The following is a 25447-nucleotide window of genomic DNA, read 5'->3' on the forward strand; positions in this document are numbered from 1 at the left end:
TTCTTAAGCATTAAATCTGTGATGCAGTCCTGCAATTATATCAAGTTATTCTGCCAACATGAATCTTGGAGATACATATCCAAACCAGCAAAGCTGATTAGTAGTGTGGGAGCTCTCTGCATGCTCCTTCAAAACACAATTAAAAAGAGTTTTATTCAGAGTAACACAGGGGTTATAGGGTCAGAAGAGTTTCCATTTCAAAAGGCAGCAGGATACAAACTAGCAGGAAGGGGAAAGTAAATTACCCAGATTTAGTGCTAGAAATAGCATGGGTTTCGAAGGGAACTGAAGCTGGGCTTCAATTTCTTACCAAAATTTTATCTTACCATTTCTAAAGAAAGCAAAATAAAATAAATCAGTGCAAAGATAAACCCTTTTATGTTGAGACAGTGAATAACTACTGTCCCACCTACAAGTGCAGATTCTGCCATCTTGCCTTGGGCTTCCCCATCAATTTCCACAAAGAACAGATAATAATCCTTCTGACTTTCTACATTTTAAAACTTGTTTGTTCATATGCTTAAACAGACATTAGTGTTAACAAGAGTCCAAGCATCTTATTATGAATGCTTCCATAGGACTGAAAGCAATCTGAACCTGGAGATATAAGAAAATATATGAAGTTATAGGACTCATGCCCAATTTGCTAAGAACGCTGTTGTCCTGTCTTGCATGCAGCTGTTCTCTTGCATGGTCAGCTTCAGCTCGAAGTGTTTTCTTACTGTTGTGCTCTGTAAAAGAACCACACCTTTCTTAAACCAGCTCACACCAATTTCTGCAATGCACCTCAGACCAGTTCTTACTGGTCTATGAAAATCTAGTTTAAAAGGAACATCCCACATTCAGAGTAACTTGGTGGATGCTAACTAAGAGACAAACAGTAATATTTAGCAGGAAGTAATCCTGTAGTAAATATGTTACTTGGCTTTTATATATATATTATTTCATGAGATTAATACATAAAACTTTGTACCAGCTTTTAAGCTACTCACTTCAACTTAAAGAAAGGTTTCATTTCAGTAACATGGGTAAGCCTCAACTCAAACCACAAAAAGCATGGTATTCTTGGATAAGGTTGCAAAATACAGTGTCTGCTTGTTTTTCCTTAGCCTTGCCATTTCAGTATGCCAGAGACACATATTCAGATGCTCTACTACTTACTGGTGCCTGTATGAGACCTGGCCAAGTTGCAACACAACAGACTAGCTGGGCTTAAGTGACAGCCTTTGTTCTTAATTTCTTGGTATTTATCAGGCGCAGTGAGACAAAGTGGATTTTGTATTTAATTTCACAAAACCTTCCCCCCACCTCCTGTCCTGCAGCCTACAACTATTGCTTTTCCCACGCTTACTTCCTGAGCTCTGGCCCATGGGAAAGAGAACAAGAGGCAAAATGTTTACAAGCCACAGACTCGTCAGAAACTGCACCCGTCCAAAGGTTTAGTAGCAACGTTCCTTCTCTCTGTCTTACTGATATTGGAGATCCTCAAAAGTTTTCATTTTTAATTGTACCAAATCAGCTTATTTTTCAGACCAACTAATGGAGACACACACATCCAGTGGCTGTCTGTAGGGCCACACAATGTTTTTCACCCAAAGAACAGAGGCCATCATAAATAACACTAAAACCTTTGTGAAGATGACTGTCCTCTCCACAGCTTACAGCCTAGAGGCTTCATTATTGCATTGACCATAATTCAATTCATCCCTTCCTAAAAGGTCTATTTCTGCAACCAACCCCCACCCTTGAAAATACGTTCAACTAATAATTTCCGATTAATGCAGTCAATTACTAACTCTCCCCCAGACCCTCACTATCACCTGATTGGGCTAGAATGGAAAGGAAGCCACAGCTAACCAGGGAGGAATAGAAGTAGGGGTAAAATAGCAATAAAAAGTAATTACATAAAAATGCTAAACATATTACATCTGTTAGTTTTCTTAGCCCAGTGGGCTTGACAATTCCAGGTTTTTGCCATTGTCCACGCTCAGACAGACAAGAATAAGAGAAACAGGGAAAGGATCTTTCAATAAGATTATTAAATCAGCGCATGAAAAATAAGTCGTCATTACATTGCAAAAAAGGGAGAGAGAAACTCACTGAAATTTCTTTCTGCAGATTTGCCTTTGTGATCTGCAAGGTGCTGTTCTCCTGCTTACACTCTGTTACCCTGGCAACGTACTCCTGTAAAATAAAGATTATTAAAGCGCATATGATTATTTGGCCGCACAGTGAATGAGGCAGCCGCTTCTGAAATTCCTTATCAGAGAAATTCAATTTTAGGCCAAATTGTGTTTTCACTGCCTCTCAGCTTCTCCCTCCCCCCTGCAATACCAATAAAACCATCATCTCCCCAGCTGTACATGATATTTTGTCACTAACTCTTTCATGCCTTTCCTTTCCTATTCCAGGTTTTATTTTTATTCTGTCAAAGCAGAATGCTTTTCCCAATTTGTAGACCATTTTCTTCCTTACAGTTTTTTTTCTCTTTTTTTTTTTTTTTTCCTGTCAGCTTCAGCTTTTTCTTCCTTGTACATGCAGCTAGCATCAGTCAGCAACCTCATTGTGCTCTACAACAGCAGCAGCGAGAAAAGACAATCCTTCTCCAGTCCACACCGGGTATGGTAGTGTCAGATCCATGGCTGGAGGAGCTCGAAAGATGAGGATGGAGTTCGGAGGGGTTGCCTGAAGTGTCAGCAATACGCAACTGCCCTTTCTACCTACACACTTCCTCAGGGATCCAAAACTGCTTTAGAGGTCTTGGCTGCCTCTGCCTGCAGTTTGTCTCAAAGGCATCTTTGGAGAGCTGGTGGCCAGCCCATGGAAATTTGTGACTAATGTTTTTTTCGCATCAGTTGCTAGCAACAGAGCTCTGTTCCAAACCACTGCTGAAGGTCCAGGCTGAAGGAGCCCTCCGCCCTCCACAAACGAAACCAGCATGCAGCCTTTGCAAGGCGCTACGTTTGCACAGCTATGGCCGCAAGCGTTCCTCGATATCAGATAAATCACAGACAAAGAGCCCTTCCTAAATACTTCCCAGGCACGTACACCGCTAAACGCAAAGCACCGTGCGCAGATACCGCTGCAACGTTATTTCTACACCCTAAACGGGTTACAAAGCAAAGGCGCGGGCGGCACCCCGGGGCGACCCCAGCCGCCGGCCGGAGCCGGGCCCGGGCCCGGGCCCAGGCCCGCAGCGCGGGGCCGGGCGGCGCAGCAGGGGGCGCTGCCGCCCCGCCGCCGGTGAGCGCCGCGGGCCCCGTGGAGCCGCCCGCACAGCGCGGCCGGGGAGAGGCCCGAGGGGCCCGGGGACATCGACAGGCGCCTCGGGCCGCCGCCGGCAGCCTCCCAGCGCCACCGAGAACTGAGGGGAGAGCACGGCTGGATCAAAGCCGATGAAGTGCGAGGTTTTCCGTTTGAGAGGCTGCACAAATTAACTCCAAATTACTGTCAGAGACAGGGAAAGAATGGACGCTGGAAGGCACCGGACTTGTTGCTGTACTCCATCTTGCTCTAGCATGGCACCTCTCCCATAGCATCTCCTGAAAGCTATCCCCTTTCACAGCACTGCAGTTTTTAGTATCTTTTATTTCCCTCCTACAGTGTAATTAAAAAACAATGAACCGTTTAAGTAGATGAATGAAAAATAGAAAATTGAATTCCTCTGTTGAAGCCCCAGATCTCTGTATTCTGTTAGCACAGGGGGAGCGCACAGGACCGTGAGGAACCAGCTCCAGTCCCTTGGCTCCCTGGGAGGCTGGGGGCTAAAATTAACATGAAGATAAATGCATCTGATTCTGCTTCTTCAGGTAGTATTAAAAATTACATCGACTCCTGAAAGGAAATGAAATTGCTTCTTTTAATATTGAAGCTGTAATTGTTCCTATTTTTCCTCAATGTTTAATAACTGAGAGCCTAAGCAACTAACAGTCTTTGTGCAACTATTACTGGGCAACTACGCTGCAACTGGGATGATAGAAAATTTCTGAAGGCAGTACAGTAAAGATGAAAGTGATTCTTAGAGCTAACACGTGCTTTACTTTTTAAAGATGGAACAGAGAGGAGGCATAATTACCCCAGAGTTAGAAGGTCTGAGTTCAAGCCATGACCTACTGAAGCTTCCCATACCTCAACTTCTCCTCCCAGTCTTAAAATGAGGGGGATAGCTATTGTCTACCTTGCAGATAATTGCAAGGATAAATACCTCAGAGGCTGAGAGTTAGTTGATAGAATAGAAAAATGCGCAATATTGTCAACACAATGTACCCCAAATCTGGCCTCCAGTTTTGTTATATGTGGCAGAAGATAACTATGATCAATAAGAAGAGGATAGGAAAAAAGACCAAAAGGCAACAAGTAGATTTCAACAGAAATAGTATACAAAGATCCCAGTTCTATAAAGTTAATGATTTAAAATAGGTAATACAGTAATAAAAGTGTGCAGAAAAAGCTTGATAAGTTACAAAGATTAGACCAGAGGTCCTATCTTGGGTCTGATAGTGGACAAAAGCAGCAGTCTTACAAAGAATACAGGCAACAGGACAACATATATGATACGTTCCCCAGGTGCTTTTAAAGGCTTCCTCTGTTTGTTGCTCAGAATTTCCCAAATCAGGGATGGTATCTCCATATGCTAAAATGATGGGGGAAAAAAAAATAGTGATAAGCATTAGAAGAGGTAGAACAATTACATACGATTTATTAAAAAGAGAGTTCTTACCTAATATCCCTGCAAGAAGTTGACATGACCCCAAAATAATATTTCTTTGGGTATCTCCATTGCATAGGTGCAATGGAGAAAGGATGCTGAGAACCCATCTAGAAGCATGCAGTGCTAGTACTACTGTCTGGTCTCTTACAAAACAGGACAGTCTTCCAAACTAAAAATGCTGGACATACAACATTACTGACTTACACTTTTGGTCTTTTCAAATTGTTTTCCTCTCTCAGTGACACATAACACTACTTCCTTTGCTTGCATTGTTTCAAAGAACTGGTAAAGATACCACTTCTCTGTCAACAGGCTTTCCAGTACACTGGAGTTCCAGAATGAGTGATAGAATTAAACAGCTTACAGTCAAGAAAACAACTTTTAACAGGTTTTTTAATATTCAGACCATAAACTGTACTACTTGTATTTCTGAGATGAAATAAGTTCAACTTTTAATTAAAACTACAATAGGATACAAAATTGACTACGAAGCTACAAAGCTGATATAGATTACAGTTTTTTGGTGCTAGGGTACCCACGGATCACCTCTGGATCACCTAGAGCAAATGACATTAGCAGTTATTTAGGAACTGGAGTTAGGAAAAAAATCTATAGATTGAAACTGTACCATGGAAATAAGAAAATCTGTAAAGGATTTAGGGAAAAATGGACAAACAGTTGACTGTAAATTCCCTGAGTGCCTATGTTTCTAGTGTATGAACTTTTAAAAGGACACTGGAAAATTGGAGACAGTGCAGAGAAGACCCATAAAAATCACTTCAGAACTGGAATAACTGCCTCAGAATGAGAGACTTAAGGAGCTCAATCTGTTTAGTTTATTAAAAAGATCAAGAGATGGCTTGATTACGATGTATAAGTACCTTCAAAGGGAGAAAATACCAGGTCCTAAAGGGCTCTTTAATCTAACTGAGAAAGGCATAACAAGAACCAATTGCTGGAAGCTGAAGCCAGACCAGTTTAAATTAGAAATAAGGCACAGAGTTTTATAGTGAGAATGATTAGACATTAAAAAAGCTACCCTATCAAAGGAAGGAGTATTATTCATCTTTTAATATCTTCAAATCAAGACAGGATGCCTTTCAGTAAAGTAAGGCTTGAGTTTTAAAAAAATGGCTTAATACAAGGGTAACTGAGTGATAGTTAATGACTTATCATAGATAAGGAAAGCCCTAACATCTTAATTTGGATTGAAGGCTTGAAATTTGGCAGCATATAGCTTTGGCAACAGGTACATGCCATTTGCACTGTGTAAGAAAAATTGCCTACATCTGGCTATATTATTAGCCTTAGAGAAATATCAGATTGCATATGCCAATCAGAGATCTGATAGTTTAAAAATTGATATCACTTCTCATTATTTAGTACATTCCATCTCCTGAGAAGGCCACATGCTGACCAGACCCATAGCAATATCACTATAAACAAGTCTGCTGAAGCCCAGGGCCACAAGTATGAAACCATAAATGTAAATTAAGGTTCTGCATGATCACATAGATTGGCTGTAGCTACCAGCTATAGTTAAAAATACAATGCCAGCCACTGGATATGGAACTGGCTGCATTTTATTCCCTTTGCTGGGGATGGATGTTCCAGGACTCGCATTTGCCTGAACATTCAAACTAATTCTAAGACCAAGCTGCTTGTGAGCAGTACTAGTTTCTTTGCAGTAACTGAGCATAACCTGTTAATCAGTTTTTAGACTTTGAGCTTTCAACCAAGCCACTTTTCTCAAGAATGCTATCGTTACCCTTGACTGGGCATACACATTGCTACAACAGTCTAAAATGTTTAATACATCCTGGTGTAACCACCCAGCAACTGTTTTTCTCAAAGCTAGAACCACGTCACTAACTTCATTTCTTAGTATCAGGGGCAAAATTCACTACCAACTTGTGCTAGCTTACTAACTGGTTCATGCAAACCAAGAGTAAATAATTCTTGAGATGTTCAGGCTGTTGTCTGGAGTAGCGACAGATCAGCCAGTAGTAATGACAGAGGAATATTTGAATATTCTCTGTTGAAGTAAGCTTAATCCTCTTGTAGTTTGCCAACAGCCCTGAGACAGGTAATAGGTTAGGTGAAGAACAATGCATTTATCAGTAAAGATGTACCATGACAGATCTAGATATTCCATGCTTAAACATATAGGTATTGGAAAGGAGGGTGTTAAGCATAACTGCACATCCATTGCTAATAACCAGCAAAGAAATACAAGAAACTGGAAAACAAAGCAGAAGAGTGTATTATTTTAACTATAGAGGAGTTGCAGATTTAAAGAAGGCTAAAATATACCCTAGTATAGATGAGGAAGAGTTCTTGCACTTACATGATGATACAAGGAGTACAGAACTTCCCAGCAGCACTGCTTCTTTTTTTAAACTTTATTTTATATCTTTTCATTGTAATCCCTCTCAAAAGGTTAACAGTCTTCAGGATTCTCATTATAGAAGAAGAAAGATGTAAGAGCCTGGTCCTCTGAAGTTCCCCTTGTAGTCAGTTACCCAGACACAGGAATACAGATGCTTCAGCTTTGGGTCTAAGGCATGCTACTACAATTTCTAGCACTCTTGTGAAGACACGCAGAATATGTACGCTGTACTGAAAGTGTGGATGTTTGATAAGTATTCGTTATACCAATGTGGAAACTGGAAAACGGGTGTCTTGATGAACAAGAGGTACAAATCAATCTCTATCTTCACAGCAAGATGTTTACTGGCAGAATCATTGTGCTGAATGTGAACTTCCAAATCAAAGCATCAGCTTTTCTAAGTGTAGACCAGGTGTCCATTCCCCTTCATTCGTCTTTGGATACCTACTATCAGAGATGTGCTCCCTGTATGGCAAAGGACTGTATCCTGTTGGCTCCAGTGCTCTTTTTGAAAAAGGTCCTAGTGAGCAGATCCCTAGGAAATGAATAGAGTAGAAAGATTTCAAGAAGGTAAAGTGAAACAGGACATCCCCAGTTTTGGTATACAAGACTGATGCATCCATTACTGATTGACACTTCTGGCAATTGTGAATTATCACAGTGGGTGAATAAAGGAGAAGATAGCATAGAAGAGAGCAAGACATCTGTGGCATTTGAATGTGCCTTCTAGCACAATGAGTCACAGATGTAATCCACATACAAAGATAAAAATCCACTACTACAGTCTCCATGGAGGGCAATACAAGACATTTGCCCAAATGAAAAAGAACAGACCTTCCTCACCCAGCTCACCCCAAAAAGCAGGCAGGAACATTCCCAAATCTCTGAAGTGGTTTGGGAGACCTTAGAAGAATAACATTTCATCTCACCCTAGAACTAAACTGAGAAAGCCAATGAGAAGGCAGGTCTGTCACAACAGATTGCATGTCATTGAACACCTGAGTCAAGATGGACTTCTCCCATAAATAGCAATGCTAGAGGTAAGATATACTGCTTGAGAGCAGTCCAGAGAGATCTTTTGAGGATCCAAGTTATTGAGAAGAAATGCTGATGAGAAAGCCAAGGTGAGATAAGAGAAGCCAAGACATCTACTCTTAGTGATGGAAATAGAATGAGATTATCAAATACTTTTTCCTCACAGCACTTAGTCACAGGATCTTTGGTGAAAGCCCTGGATTGCCTCAACTACATGTAGAATTGCACTGCAAAAGTCAGCTTTGTCAAATAGTTGTTATACTTCATCTGTGCTCAGTTTCATAAGAGGATGCTGGACTGGAGATTTTCAGAAAGTTTTAATTAGGCTCACAATTGCTTCTGTTTAATTGGGCTGCATTTGGAAGTGCTGCCAGGTATGAGACACCTAAGAGAACCAGAAGATTTTAATGTCTACAGCAGAACTGTCAAAGACAGTCCACTGAGAAAATAAGCATTGTCATAGACAGAAGCAAAGGCAACACAATATAATTACACACTAAGAAAATTGCAGCAAGAAGGATCAGTACCAATGTTTTTACTGAGGTCTGTACTGGGGCACTTACTGTTCCAGTCTCATCTCCTTGTGGTGACTAAATTCCTTCTTTGAGAAGCATGGAGGAGTTACTTCCAGGAATGGTAAAAGGAAATTCTTGCATGGTAGTCAGTAAGTACAGGGATCCGGAGAAATGCATCTGTATCCATGTTCTCTGATAAGAATCAGAATAAAACCTGCTGTCATGACAATAGTACTGACCCAAGAGCCTGTGATGAAGACAACTGTGGAGAGGGGGGGCTCAATAAATACTCAGACTTTTTTGTGCTGAGCGTGATACAAGATATGGAGCTGTGCCAAAGAAACACTTGGTGCTAGATGCCAAACCATCAGTCTGCTTCAGCTTTGGCAGCACCTGACTCCTGAAAGCAAGTTGCTGAAGGTGAAAAAGAATGGGACCAGTTCCAAGTCTACCACTTAGGCTTATCACCAGACAACCAGAGCCAGAGTTTTCTGAAGCAGTGCCAGGCACCCAGACTCACTCTTGAGCTTCTGAAGAAAGCCTTGAAGTCTGGGAGGCTTCCATGCAAGTGACTGGTGTACTGGGTCTGGCTGGGATGAAGTTAACTTTCCTTGCAGCAGCCCATGCAGTGCTATGCTCTGCACATGTAGCTAGAACAGCACTGGTATCACACCAGTATTGTGTCTACTGCTGAGCAATACTGGCACATACAAATACTGGAGTGAGAGCATGGTTGTGGTGTTCAGCAGCCCAGCAAGGTAAAACCACCACAACTGGGAGCTAGAAGGTAGAATGGGATCAAGATCTTCCATCCCCAGTTTCTCTGCAGATTGGTTCTAGGGACACTTACCAGGTGAAGGAGCATATGACAATAGCATTATTTTATGAATTCTCATTGCCACAAGATTTAGATGCAACTTCAGTTGAGAGAGAATCTCACGGTTAGCATGACCAAGGCACACTCACTCAGTGACTCACTCAGTGACGGTACACTAGAATTCTCACACCAAGATAGAATTCTCACGCCAAGACAGAATCTGTGCTTCAATGAAATTAAGAGAAAACTTCGAAATAGATATTAGTTGTGCCATGGTTTTACCATAGTCTGAAATGTTTGTTAGGCATATGACAATTCCATTTTCAGGGCTAAACTACTTTACATCTTCTAATCCAAATTTCAGTTAACTCAGTCAATGAATGGCCCTTCTACCATTTACTTCATACTCCTATCATGATAGGTCTTATTAAATCCTGATAATGAAGGATATTACCTGATATCTGAGATATATTTTCCTTCTTGCATTATGATCATAATACATTTCATTTGCATTCTTTAGGCCCTGTCCAAAGCAATTCTTCTCCATTGTTTCTGTTTATGCTCTTCAGATGCTTGTGGACAAGTATAACACTTCATTTATTTTGCCAAGATAAATATATCTAATTCTTCCCATATTTCCACATAAATCATTACTTCCAGCCCTTAAACATAGCTTTACTCAGGAAAATTATTTTAGAAATGATGTTGCAGAGATCCACGGTTACTAATCTCACAGCAACTGTTCCATCATTTTTTCTAACTGCCAGTGTTTTGTACTAGCAAACTATATATATATATTTTTTTTTTTTGGTCTGTGCACTCTTAAGTAGCAGCATGGAGAAAATCTTAGGTTTGTAGTGTCAAACATACATTTTCTTTCTTCACACTCTTTAGCTCCTTTTGAATTTACTTTTGCTATCTTGCATGCAAAAATTAATACAAAAAATCATTGAGGAATTTGCATACATGCAGTGTCACTATTTGTCTTCTCTGACCTGTGCATGTCAAACACCACAATTGTTGATTAGAAGCTACTGGTAAGAACCTTTTATTTATTTTTGGTATCGCACCTAGTATATATTAGGTTTAAAAAAATTCTTCCTGTAAGTGCAAAACTCACGATCTTTAATGAAATGCAAGCAAACTGATACTTACAGTGGGTTTCACGTGACTGTGATTGAGCAGACTTAATTCTGTCAAAGATACAGTAACAGAATAAATCCAGCCTGGACAATCCTAACTTACAGGAACAAGACACCTGAAACAAATTATTTTACTTCAAGTAGATACTCATCAAAAGTTTACTGAAAATTTTACTTGTGTTATCAATAGAGTACTTATCAAATGTTGATGCAAAAAGCCCAAAGGAACATGTGTAAACTGGCTTCTTCAGACGAAATCAAGACGATGACCTGAAGGAATTTAATATAGACACTAGAAGAAAAATTTGGTTACTAGAAACACTCTTCCAATGATGAACATATTCAACTAACTGACAAAAATCACATACATACTTGGAAAGGAACAGAAGAACATAAAAGAAATGCCATACAGACTAAGAAGAAGACTGTATCAGAAGATTCAGCAAGACAGATAAAAAGTATCAGACAAACTGTATACCTTCATTTCAGTTTTATCAGAAATACCAGGACCTTAGTATGTTGGGAAAAGAACAGGTGAGAAATTTTTAAGAGGAACATATTTAACTGGATATTTTCATATTGGATATTAATATATTGGATATTTTCAACAGACCCAGTATATCAATTCACAGACCTACAGTGTTTATTAACTAATTTTAAAAAAAAGAAAACCAAATCCAAATTGTGCAAATTTAAGTGAATTACAAAGCTTTAAAAAAAAACTTGAAGTCCTTTAAGATTCATAGTAACTAGTCACCATTCTACTTGCTGCTGAGTACTGACCAGTGATGGTTTGTATGCTTCAGCAGGCATCTAACTGGTAATATTAATATATACAAACACAAAAAGGCTAGTTAGTGACTCCTCCTGAGGAATATATTTTGAATAACCTTTTCTAAGATAAAAAAATAAAAGAAACAAAATAAATAAAAACTAAAAGTGTACCCACCAAAGCTGAGATGTGTGCAAATAAAAAAATACAGTGCTCCAAGAAGTGCACTGTATTATTTCCCATAGTAAGATCTGTACTTTGAAAGCAATGCTAATATGAAAAAACAAAGTTGCAGTTTATTACGCCTCAATGATCTCCAGAGTAAATTTGCTTAGTGTGCAAACTGAAAGATGATTTTCTCACCTTCTAGCTATGAAAAGCTGAAACTAATTCTGTGTTCTCTGGCCACTCATGATACAGTCTCTACAATCAAAACATAATTAACAACATTGCTGTTGCTGATGATGAATAAGCTAGAAAAGTATCTACCTCCCTCTTAACTAACACTAATTTTGCAAGGAGAAAAGGGAGAGTGAAAGGCAAGAACAAAAGTGTTTTGAGGTCAAAGTAGGCAATTGCCGTATCATTCAATAAGGTAGCCACTTTCTAAGTATGATTAGTTATAGTTAGAAGAACTTCACTAAGGAAAAACAAAGGTCCCATCCACCTTTCAAACTTTCCTGGTTTTAAACTTGACAAATAGATACCATTCTCTCTTATTATTGACTCAGTCTTGTTCTGAAACACAAATGTTATGATTGTGGCACTGAGTACAGCTTCCACAGCAATAATGGCACAGAATATATTTTTAAAATAGGGTTAAGGCAAAGGGAATTGATGATGCTATTACTAACATCTGCAAGATGGTTATAGATCCTTACACAGCTGGGTCTGTGAGCAAACAGATGAGAAGGGAGACCAACAAGTAGAAACAGCTTTGAAAATTTCCTACTCATGCTCAGACTTCAAATTAATAGCAGCTAAAGCAAATTATAGAACCTTTGCCCATTTTTCTCAACATTTCTTCCTCAGTTTTGTTTATGAATTCAACCTCTTCTGTCCTCCCAAAATTTGAAAAAACAAAGCATAAACAAAGGAAAATACATTCTCCTCCTCCTCTCCTCTAGAATAGCACAAGCTATTCTCAACATCAGGTCAATAACAATGAAACTAGGAGAAAGCTTTTCAATATTAATTTTTTTTAAGTTAGTCCAATTAAAGATAATACCTTCAAACTCCCTTAAGCTGCATTTTCCAGATATTTTAAAACATTGGATGCAAAATGCTGATGATGGAAGAAGCTGAAAGCTAGCTGCCAAGCTTTGCCAGGAGTAAAAACTTTGTCCCTAGGGAACTGACTAGCAATTGGCCACGTGATCCAGTGTTACACCAACCTTTGTCCTATTCCAAGGGCTTCCTTTAATCCAATTGTTTAGATACAGCTTGATATTATCCCAGATCTAATTACCACATTGCAGAAGAACAGACTAAGTCCTGAATCAGGAAAGAAGTACAGACTACAAAACAATCAATTCGGATATTGTCTAAACCAAAGAACTCTACTAACAAAAACTCATCCTTACTTGGAGTGAAGGGTGGACAAGAGTGATGGAAAAGTGTCAATATACTATCAAGAAACCATAAAGAAGAAGTCCAGAGTTCCTCTTCTCCTGCTCCAAGCTTTTTAGGCATGGTTTGTACTTCCATGCGAAAGAAACAGGGCCAGTGTCAAGACCATATTCAGAGACCTATTTATTTCTATTGCAGCTGCAGACAATAACATGTCATGAAAAAGCTTACTAATAGGTGCTCCACTTTCAGTGGTCTCTGTTAAGCGATTATTTGTTGTCCCCAGGTTACTACATTTACATTTCTAACTGTTAAAATGTTGTCTAGAGCTATATTCCACATCTTCAATTTGAGGGGCAAGCTCAATATTTTCTCTTCCTGAATAATTAGGAGTTGTAATCTAATTTTATCAGGAAAGCAGAAGACAAGATAAAAATCTCAACACATTAGTAACTGTGCATACTATTTCTCAGACTTACCATTCTACACAGTGATTTCTCAGAGTCACAGGCTACAGAAGGTGTTGCACAAAAATGCATTTATACTTCTCTCTCGATTTTTAGGGCTACTATTATGATAAACCTTGGTTATAGTCCTACGGAAAGCATCAAAAGACTGTCACAACATCCATCATTGAAAGAGATATCTGAGCCCTAAAAAGTTGAAGTCTTGAAGACAAAAACACAAATACATTAATCTTCTCATTTAGATGAAATTCAAATAAAATCTTAAATTAAAAGAAACAAAGCCAAGGCTTAAGTTGGGCCCTGAGACTGCAAAACTTGACAGAATGTGGAATGAAGGGAAGGAAAAAGTTCAAAAAAAAGCATTCTAGCTGGTAACTCAAACCAGACTTAACATATGAAAGAACATTCTTCATGTAGACTTAATGGTGAGACAGAAATCATGGATTTACTAAAATCTGTTTAGTCATGTTTCATGACGTACAGTATATATAACATGTTGCATAAGACACTTAAAACCACTAGACAATATTAGGCAAGCTATTAAAGCTAGAAAAAAGTATGAAAGGCATGCAGCAGAAATAGAAGTTCACTGAAACTCTTGGAGAGAACTGTTTGGACATTGCATTTGCATCTCAGTGAGGGAGGGGACAGAAGAAAGGTCTAGTTTCGCCAACGTAGTAAAGGGACCTCCTATTCCTAAAACTTTCCTTTGAGCAGAAGTACCATCACTAGCTTGAGACAGGAGAAAAGACATAGGCAGTTCCATTCCTTCCATTCCAAAGACAAAATACAGATTCAGAGTGCTCCCAAGAGCACTCTCTTGAATGATCAACCATTCCCCACAGACTGTAAGACAGGTATCAATTATTTTTCTGAATATTTTTCTGAATATCCTTCTAGACCCCATTTCACGCTTCCTGAATAAGAGGGATTTTCTTTTTACTTATTATTCCTTAATGAATTATTTGTCATTTTTAGTCACTGTTGAACCCATGTAAACTTGTAGCATCCACAACTGCAAAGTTCTGCAGCTTAATCACACAGCATGAAGAACCACCTCCTTATGTTTGTCTTGAACCTCACACCTTGTTTTATATGATGTTCCCTAGGTCTTATAATAGCATAAGTGGGTAATCATTTCCTATTCATCTTCCCCATGCAACTAATGGATTATACTTCACCATCATTCCCTTTTCTACACCAACAGTCACCCATAAAATGTTCTAGGCCCAGAAGTGTCAAGTTCTCAAATTCAAGGGACAAATCTTACACAACAGCTCTGAAACTACAAGTTTGGTGCATAGTTGCAGCCAAACCATTGATCATAGTGACAGTGAAATGATACCTCAGGGTAATACAGGGTTAAGTACATTCTGCTAATGAATATGTATAATCTAACTCAAAACCAATGGAAGTTGCTAGCAAAAAGACTGATAAATCTTAGATGGTTTGCCAACTGAGATTGAAGCACTGCCAAAAAATATGCTTGCTTATCCACAATATATCTAAAACAGTTCAGTACTTTTTTTTTTTTTCCAAAAAGATGCTCTGGAGTTGTTTCCCTTCCTTGGAAGGGCAGCAAAATGCAAGAGTCACAAAGCAAACAATATGTACAGGTATGCAGACTTCCTCAATAGCACCCTTAAAAAATCTTTTTAAAATTCCTTTTTTTTTTTCAGAAATATGTGCAGAAAACCAGAGTAAAGAATTTTTGATCTTGCTTACCAGAAGTCAAGGAAGAAAATACATAACCTTAAACTTTCCACATGAGTATCATTCAGTTTTCACTTTAGTGACTCAGCAGCGGCTTTGAAAGGCTCAAATACCTGTCAGTATATATCAAAACAGTTAATCTTTGCAACCAAATCTATAAGCATGCTACAACTCCACTAGCCATTTGGCCAATTAAAAGACCATGACTTTAAAATTGTATCCTCATTTGGAACTGTACTCAAACAATGCAGCATAGATTTTCACAGATGGTCAGGAAAGCTATGGATCAGAAGTGCTGTAACCTGGAACTTTCCACACCAGCAGCGTCATGCAAGGCTAGATGGAAGACTTAGATTTCTAGAGATCAAATGGGGATGCCTCCCTCATAGCTGAAATTGTGCTGTGGACCAGATTATCCCATTAGTCCTCCCATGTGGGAAAATGTACATCACCCCCCCGCCCCCCATAAGAACAAAGACCATTGATTTTTCTGTTTATAGAGAAGGAAAAGAACAAAACTCATGCAAAGCCCTCAGTCTTAAATAAGGGATTTTTCCCCTGAAACAGTTGCATCTCAGACTATGAAGCCTGAGTGTTCTCTAGCTCATGCCTGTGTCAGTGCAGTGACTTCAGTGGAGGTCTCAGTTATAGAAACTTCTTTTCTGGAGGAGGATGTCTGGCATCGAACACTAACCATCAGAACTGGCCATCTAACTGAAAGAGAGGCCACAAAGCTTTAATGTATTACCTGATTTATACTGCTATTCATATCTATCAAACTATTTACAGTAAGGAAAAAAATATTTACAGTAAGAAAAAGTATTTTGGTAGTTTCTTGGATGCACATAGAGCCTCTGTAGCATCCTGACTGACAGCAAATATATTTTACCATCATTGAAACAACTATTTGGTGCAAGTATGAAAGGAATTGATGAACAGTTTTCTCAGTTACTGTGCAAGAGACCTGATAAAGCAGCAGATGATTTTGTAAAACATGTATTTACATAAAGAGCCTGCAAAGAAGTACAGCTTCAGATGAGTAACTTTCCTTTTGGCAATTCATCTCATAACACTGAGCATGATGCCAAAAGTCCTTGCAATAGTACATTAGGTCCTGTAGGATTCATCTCTGGAAGTGGACAACAGGTGTACCATGTGGTAGCACTATGCTTACGTAGAATTAAAAATTCACCAACATTCCCCAACACCTGCTTTGAGATGAGGACTATTATACTGCAAAGCATTCTACTACTGAAACAGCTGCATAACCCAGGATATTTAAGGATTACTTGCACCAAGTTTTAATTCAGGTTAATTTAATTCCTCATAAATTTGGGGAACTTGATCTATTTGCAGAGGGTGGCACAGACACACCACAAGTGTTTACTCCAGGATAAAAATATTTTGTTTAGTCTGAACATGACTCTCTAGCAGCTTACTAGATTTATCTGGATCATTTGCAAAGTTTATTGAAAAGTACACAAAAAACTCAGCAAAAAAAATCCTCATACAAGACTACTGTTCACTAGACAGAAATGCCAATATTCTACATGTTAACAGCCCCAACTGAAGCAGTTTACTTAAACAGGAGGAATTAACTTCAGGGCAGCTGGTCTCCTGAATGTCAATAGGCAGTAACTCAGACTTTTTTTGTGTGTTATGGTTCAGGAAAAGGAATCTTTGAAAGTAGAAGACAGAATGAAATTGAGCACACTAGCCATTAATGGATGGATTCTAATACCAATTATTGAAGGTAATTCTAATATTTGTCTTTCAGAATATGGACTTCTCACAGAAGATGTACAGGGCAGTATACCAGCAGTCACAAAAAGATTATAGGTAAGCTTTTCCACCCCTTTTAAATAAGCAGGAAAACCAGATGTGAAAGAGCAACTCCTGATCCTCAGTTATCTGCCTCCTATAAAAACAAAAAAAAAAAACAACCTCCCCTCAAAACCACATCCACAGATCTGTGAGGATCTGTAAGCTGGAAGAAAGTTGCTTCAAAGCCTGAAGAGTATCATGATTAAGAGAAGCTAGACAGGAAGAGTACACAGCCATTTTTTCATTCAGTTAACATACCATCCACCTTGAAATTAAAGGCTCCAAACCTTTACAAAAAGATAATTCTATACAGATTTTGCCACTGCATCACAAAGCAAATACTTGGGTTAACTCAGCCTTATGACTTGAAATCATGGTCCTATGCTCCAAATTGGAAATGGAATAGTCATAACACTGCATTTTCTTCCTTTGTCTCAGTACCAAGGGAATATTAGAAGATCTCAAGCATTATAATTTTTGGCACTGTAAGCTTTCCTTGATATTTTCATATTCAGTCTGATGCATCTCAGGATTATGACACAATAAAAGGGACAAGGACTAACCCAACAAGCAAGGCTGTCTTCAGTCCACAACAAAGGACCTAAATTGCCTTTTTGGAAAAAAATGGAACCAAGTCAAAACAAATAGAAAAAAATTATTGGCAAGTGATTTTCTTGTGAGCATTTAAGTACAGGATGAGCAGTTGTGCAACCATTATTTTGCAATTGCAGAAGTAAGTTTAAGCTGATATTTGTATTTGACTAAAATAAAACTATATGTAAAACAAACATTTAAAGGATAAATACAAGCATTGCTCTACATTGCAACACATTAAAGAGATATTACCTCAATAAATAACATTTACTAAAGTTAGAAGATAGTTGATGTTCAAACTAAACCCCAAAGCAAACAAAACTAGAAGTAAAAGCGTCTGTGTTAGAACTGCTTTCCTGCACGATGTACAGGAAAAATTTATGCCTGTTCTACTGAGCTGTTAGTGTTGAAATCTCAAGAAACAGTTTTGGATAAATTCAAATAAATTTACTTCCTCTTTCACTAACCAAGCCCAAGCAGTAAAAAAAAAAAAAACTGAATTACTTGAGGTAAGTATTTGAGACTAACTAACATTTAAAGCTCTATACTGTTAGAACTATTGTATGCAATACACTGCAATTCAATGGGTATTGCTATATTCACTAAAAATAAATATTTAATTTTAAATCAAATTATGGAATACAATACTGCTATCCCATTATTTTGGTGAAGAATATTGGTGAAGAATATTGGAACATAGAATTGTGCTATTTCATTCTATCTGTTGATGTTTTTATTCTTATCACTTTAACCAGTCAAGCTCACTACCATTTCTCCCTTCCCACCACACATTGCTAAGTCAGTCAGTAAACCTCGCTGCCACCCCATGCATGTCCACACTGAAGAAGTGAAGAAATGGGGTGTTGTTTATCCAGGCAGGAGAAATATAAGGAGACAGCTTTTAGATACCTAGAAGGTTGTGACAAAGAGCAGAAATCCTTCTCCACGTTCACGGAACACAAAACAAGCAGAAGTAGGTATGGACAGTGGTAAAGTAGATTTAGATTAAATAAATGAAAAAATCTCTCAAATAGTAAAGATAATTAAGCACCTGAATACATTTCCATAAAGGTATCAATCCTCTCCATAGCCAGAGAAACCTTTCGTGGTCTTTTCCAGCCCTATATCCAACAATAAATCCTTGACATCCTTTTCAGCCTGTTACCTCCTTACATAGTTTCACAGACAGTTCTTCACCATTATCTTGGTATGATAACGAAGTCTGATTTTGGTATGATAACTAAGTTTGATTTTCATTTAACAAATGGTGTAGGGTTACTAATTTTTTTTAATATAAGAAATTGCTTTTCTAAAAGACACCAGTGATCAATAAAGTCTGATAGCCTGTCTGCAAGAGCTGCCAGCATTAGTTTTGGGGAAAGAAATTTTGCCAAAGGGACTTGAAGAATCTGTTTCCTTGGGTCTTCCCAGGGTCCAGCCACTACACTAAATAGAATCTGCATACATCCCAAAACTGTTTAAAAACTTCATAATCATAACTTCAGATTTCCTTGCTGAAGTTTTGAATCCTACCATATTCTTCATCTGCATAAACTAATCTTCAGTGCTAATTTTAAATTAGGTGGGAAAAAGATTTCAGTTACTAGTTTTGATTTTGAGTTTGGAATTGTATCAAGTGCTATTCTACTTCTGGTTATAAAAAATGAATAGAAGTGATTTTTTTTTTGCATGAACAATCTTTCCAAAAAGCTACAATTGTTTTGGCAGATTACACACACTATTCATCTATGTGGAATACTCTCCCATTAAGTGGGACAAATAGAGATTCTACTGTAAATTCCTTCAGAGGAATTGCAGAGTAAGCATTCATGTCATAGCCACAATGGGAGATAAGTATCTGATCTGAAATTTCAGCACTGTGGTGGTTAAAACAGTGAGAGAAAAACAACATTGTTTTGCACTTAGAAACCTGTTTCTAATCAGCTGAGCTACTCCTATGGGGTCAAATAAAAATGATTAGCTTATTAAAAGCATAGCTTTGCTATTTAATAAGCAAAAATGATTGAAAATTCTGTTCCAGATCCTGATAATTTTAGTGTTTCTAGTTAAGCCTGCAAAATTGCATTCATTATTAGTGTCTAGATTCATTAACAATTCAATTTATAGATATTAATGCTTATAATGCATGCTTCGCTTGCCAAAACTTGAAGAGAAATTGTTTCAATTAGCTTTCATGGATCATGAATCCTACCGGCTGGGTATTTTTAGACAAAAGATACAAACACATCCCCAAGCAATGCTAATGCACAGCTGGGATTCGTATGTAAGGTCAGCTAACAGTTTAAAAGGAAAAACAGTAAATGAGTTTTACACAGAAGAGGAACAGAACCAATCAAATATTTGCAAGTCACACTACTCTAATAAAAGTCAGGATTCTCTGCTTTTTCTGCTGTATTTTTAGAAAGTCAGTCCAGGAATATACAAACTAGTGACTAGGTTAAAGAATTTTTTCAGCATGTGACTAAGACATACTAGATATACGTACAGGCTCAAGGCAAATTGTTCCATTCTCATTTTCATGCAAACTATACAATTAAAATCAGTAAAGATGCAGACATAACCAAGAATATTTTACTCAACTCTTTTCTTCTTTCCATAGTCACTTACAGTCAAGCAGAGGAAACTAAAAATCTAAACATTTTTGCACTACGCATGCAAAATAAAGGAGCCACAAGATGAATACTCTCTGAATAGAGTATTTAGCAGTTGAGCTGACTAGGTTAGTGGTTCAGGAATATTATGACCAGCACTATGACCATGTGAACAGAAGGCCTGGAAACAGGAAAACCTTCCAGTTATGCCACATCAGGAAGAGTTGAGCTCTGCCAAACACTCAGATCTTGCTCAATTCATTGAAGCACTGTACATGAACCAAAGAAAGTATGCAGCCTCAGGATAGAGATTAGCAATTTTATCTGAGCACTTAAAGAAAAAGCACCCAGAATTGCTTACGTCCAAATGCTGGACTTCATTAATATAAAAAGTTACTATAAAAAATTGGCTTTTACTATTGCCAGTAAACCATTAACCTTCCTTCTCTTCTAACACTACTAAACACCAACTGGAAATGGCTGAGATTTTAAATGCAGCTACTACATAGAAGGTATCACGAGGTACATCAGATGTCTCTGAAGTCATGGCAAATCCTTGAAGACAAACAGCAGATCTGTTGTTCCTTCTTCCTGAATACACGGTTACATGGCATGAGGACTTCAGTTAAGTAAAAGCCCGCAGTCCATTAACTGCTATACAGCACCATAACTTTTGATTTTGGAAAGTCTGCTTCTGAAATTAGGCTATCTTCCAATCCTTACAGATATTAAGCCCTCTGTGATTATTTATAGAGCTTAACATGCAAATACAATGAAAAGATGCTGGCTTGGCTTTTATTTTCCATTTTGGTGGTTCATATCCATTTCTGTGGGCAATGTCTCCCAAAATGCTGTAGGGATTTCCATTTCGATTTCCATTTCACCCTTTTAGTAATGGAGAAAGAAGGAAAAAAAGGCCGTTGAAACATAAACAATGTAGCTAAGGAACAATCTGCTTTTGACTCAGTCTTCCTTTGACTCATGCCCATGTTATTTGTCTCCGAAACAGGTTTATGAAAGATGTATTCAGGATCAGGAAAGATTCAAAGAAAATTAGTATTTCTGCAAACAGATAACTTTGGTTTGTGTCTCTCCTCTCTGTGAAAGAGGTAAGTTAAATTCCAGGAATATTGAAAATAATCAGTATTTTATCCAAGCAGCTTGAAAACCATTCCTCCATAAAGCTGGTCTTCATTTCAAAAGTGTTTAGACTATACAGATCAAATCAAGTTATTTCTTTTGAGATGGCTTATTTTGTTTAGGGAGCAGTACTCTGTAGAATACCACCCTAATGGTTGACCACAAAGGAGTCTCAATCATTTTCCTGCTAGGCTTGAGCAAGTCTAATCCACGTTCATTTGTAGAGCAGCACGTCAGGCCCACAATAAATTTTTCCCCAGTGAAGTGAGAGCATCTGCTTCACTGGAATTTCTCTGCAGGGACAAGCGATTACAAAAAACATTGAGAAGACCAGCAACACAGAAGTTAGCTGGAGCCCAGTCTACATATCAGGACTGTTAGCAGCTTGCCCACAGCTCAAGACAGCTTCGGGGCCAACTGTCTTACAAATATGTCTTCACAATTAGAAAAATTAGTGTAGTTAGGACTTGAGTAAACGTAACCTTATTATAACTCCAGAGAAGGCAAAAGCAAATAATCTGTCTTCTGCAGTTGAGCTTCACCATAAGTTTGCCAGTGCATTAATAGATTATGGATCACACTTCACTCCTAGTTAGAACCATACCACTACTCAAGCCTTGCAAGGTACAAAAAGCTGCCATAGTGAAAATCAGGATCTTCTCACAGATTCAAAAACAAAGGTTGGATGTGGTACTTTGGGGCATGGTTTAGTAGGTGATATTGGTGGTAGGGGGATGATTGGATCAGATGATCTTGGAGGTCTCTTCCAACCTTAACAGTTTTATGATTATAAAATATAATCTAAACCACTATGTTTAATGATCTGATGTCTGTCCTCATCAACATCAAGGAAAAAAGGAATAAGCCCACAAACCTTAACTTGTACTACCCATGTTCCCAAATTCATTACTTTACAACTATAGCTTGAACGGTCTGTAAAAAAGAGTCAACTAATTTAATAAGCAAACTGCCTCAAAAATACATCAGAAATGAAATGATAGTGCTAGCCTTACTGCCAACAGCTGTGGTCAGCAATGAAATCATTAGCAATACCACATTACTATTCAAGACCATAATTCATTTGGTTTAGAAAGTCCACAGAGGCCTGACTTGCTTTGCCATGAAAAACTGAGAGCAGATTCCAATTACAAGAAGATCCTGTTCTTTACCTCCCCCACTTCCTACACACATGCTTTCAAACATCTTTTACCAACCTCTAAACAGTCTGATTATTTGACTGTGTGCCCAATCTGTCACCCAAAGGCCTCTCTCCCATGTTCATCCCTAGGTTGGCAAACCTTTTTAAGTATTTTCAGATTGATGAAGAGGATGGTACAACTAAATAGATGTGCAGGCTACACTGATTGTAAATAATTAGGTTGTGTTCATCTGTGGCACACGCTTTGCTAAACTTAGCACATCCTGCCGGGTATTTGGATCATCTGATACTGTCCTTTTATAGGAAAAGTCAGCATGCCTAGTAGCCAGCAAGACATGAACCACTGTTGGAAAGCAGAAGCTTGCAAGGAGAAAGTACTCAGATCTGAACTGGCACAAATCAAAGGGCAAAGTACAGCAAAAAAAGAAATTAATAACTTGAAGTCAGTTAGCTTGTTTTCAGAAAGCATCTGCATCTTTAGGTGCAGATGCATCTTTAAACATACATATATATATAGCTGGCCTTTAGACCTTCATTGTTTGCATGTATCACATGAGCCAATGACAGTGTCATGTAGGAACACCTAGTCAAAACAATGTCAGGAGTTACCTAATTACAGAACAGCTGAGGTCTCTCACCTGTTCTTCTGTAGCACTCAAACCTGATAACTGCTCTGTAGTTGTCCACTGTTGCCCTCTTTGAATCACACTACAGCATCAAGTTTTCAGAAATCCTCAGGTTACATGTACACACGTAAACAAGTATATAAAAATAACAAGGTATTATGGTGTTTCAGTGTTGGTAGATTATCAACCTCTGATCTTTGGATGATTACTAAAAGGAGGTAGAAAAGTCAAAGGAAAGCAAGAGTATTAGCAGACATAACTTGAATAATCAGGGTTTTGCAAATGTGTTCTGTTCTAAAAATTGAATGCACAATGAGAATAAGAAAGGGCTGAGACTGTTCATTATTACAGAGATTTTTACTTTTAGTACTGTACACTTCGTAAGAACAGTACTCCCCAGCTTGTCGTTGTTTTCTTAAATGCAGTAGACGGTCACTTCTAAATTTTGATTTTAATCAAAATACATGTTTTCTTATTCTTTGTTAATGTAAGAACATTTTAACTGTATTCTTAAAGATTACTACTTAGATGAAAACATGGTACACCTGTAACATGCAGATAGGAAAAATACACGATGGCATGTAGCTCCTTTCTCCAGAGAAGGTTCATGCAGGAAAAGAGCAATAAAGAACAAGCTGCTTTTCAGAGTCAGACATTGAATCTATCCATGATGGATAGTTTTCTAAAAGCAGACATTTACATTTTCAGGTGCTCCTTTAAATAAGAACTATTTTTTCTTGTATGCTTAAAGATCTAAAAAATATGAATTAAAAAATATTAATTAGCAAAGCGAAAAGAGCAGAGCTCTGGAAAGGTGTCAAGGATCAAGAAAATGTGGAACACAATTTGGACAAATAGAGGAGAGTTTGATGAAATAGAATCATGGAATCTGAAGATAATTAACACAAAAACATTCATAAAAATACATTTCCTTCAGTCATTTCAAAGAACATCTCCAAACCACAGTTTTATTTAAATGTGGTAAACCCACAAAATATTTACCATTAGTTTAGTTAGTTGGAAGATCCTGCTTGAAGTTACATATTTTGTTTTTAATTTTTAATTTGTTTTTATTTCTTTCATTTTCTCAGGGAACATTTGTTATTTATTTTGTTGTCATTGTTCTTAATTACATCCCTGATACATAGGACATTTCCTACCAACGGAAACACAGTAGGAGACTTAGTTTCCTAACAAAGGAAGCAAACTTGCAAGTTCTCCAACACACTTCCCTTACCTTCTATATCCCCTTATAGTAGATTATTAAGGATCTAAAGACCTAAAATAATCCTAGATAGTAAGATTTTCATTGCAGGGCTAAATCTCATTACTTTTTCACCTTTACAAAAAATTCTTACCTGTATTTCCTATCCCTACTTGCAAGTACACCAGCATGAGCAGGTACAGTCTGAAACCTAGCATCTTATGACATTGATGTCTCATATTTAGAGTTTTGTGTAACATCACTCTGCAGCTGACCTGGAAACTAAGTGGATAAGCACACAAAGGAAAAGAACTCTGTACTGTTAGATGATGATTAGATTCAGCATTTTAACTTGTGCATGTTTTTAGGTTTTGCATGTCCACTGAGAACACTGAAAAAAATGCACAGACAAGGAAGGCAGTTTTGTGTGTGTGTTGTTTTGTATTTTAAAATGAACTCATTCCCTGAGCAAGCCTAGATAATAAGATCATTAAAGACAAAGGTGTGTGCAAATGCTCCCAAATAAGCAAAAGAAGTATGGAGGATTCCCTGAAGTCCTATGTGAACAAAACCAGGGCGTGTCACATTGAACTCGTAATTGGGCCATGTTCTGACTTCACCTCAGTTTCCAGATGTTCTTCTCAGATGGCCTCAAGATGTTAGTAAATCTACAGCTCTTTTCAATTGTCTAGCCCTGAAGTGAGTAACTGAACTGGGGTCTACATATGAAAGCAACTATACAATTCCGTTTGTCTTATTTTGAGCAGATGGGAAACCAGCACACATGCCATAGCTGTTAAGTACCCAGAAGCAGAATAAAAACTAACAAAAATAAATTAGGAACTTATGTTACAAGCAGCTTGTCCTGCTCCCTTAGAAGTCCTTGCATAAACTTCTTCCAGTCTATCAGCGTTATCCGAGGCTTGTCTAGTTCTCATGCAATCTCACACTGTCACCAAGTAAACACTTCCCTTTCGCCAGCCAGCTCACAAAAACGATGAGGCAAAGCTGAAAGCTATTGGCATGTAAAACACACTAATGTATTCAACAATAAAAAAGGAGCAATATTGCATGAAAGGGGAGTCAAACCAAATGACTAAGTGCCCCAAACTACTCTGTCTAATGAGTAAAGTCATTGAGGGACAACTCCATCTACTC

General features: G+C 38.0%; 1 long non-coding RNA gene across 1 annotated transcript in view; it reads right to left on the minus strand.

Moving 5' to 3' along the window:
• Positions 1 to 351: 351 nt before the first annotated feature.
• The window catches only part of LOC126913446 (uncharacterized), a 34315-nt gene continuing 9219 nt past the window's right edge, over positions 352 to 25447 (minus strand). The window contains exons 4-5 of the long non-coding RNA XR_007708751.1: positions 2101 to 2184; positions 352 to 731 (exon numbers count right to left, since the gene is read on the minus strand). This is a non-coding gene — a long non-coding RNA (uncharacterized LOC126913446). The remainder of the gene's footprint in view (positions 732 to 2100; positions 2185 to 25447) is intronic.

The sequence above is a fragment of the Cygnus atratus genome, chromosome 12 (assembly GCF_013377495.2).
Source record: "Cygnus atratus isolate AKBS03 ecotype Queensland, Australia chromosome 12, CAtr_DNAZoo_HiC_assembly, whole genome shotgun sequence".
NCBI classification, from domain to species: Eukaryota; Metazoa; Chordata; class Aves; order Anseriformes; family Anatidae; genus Cygnus; species Cygnus atratus.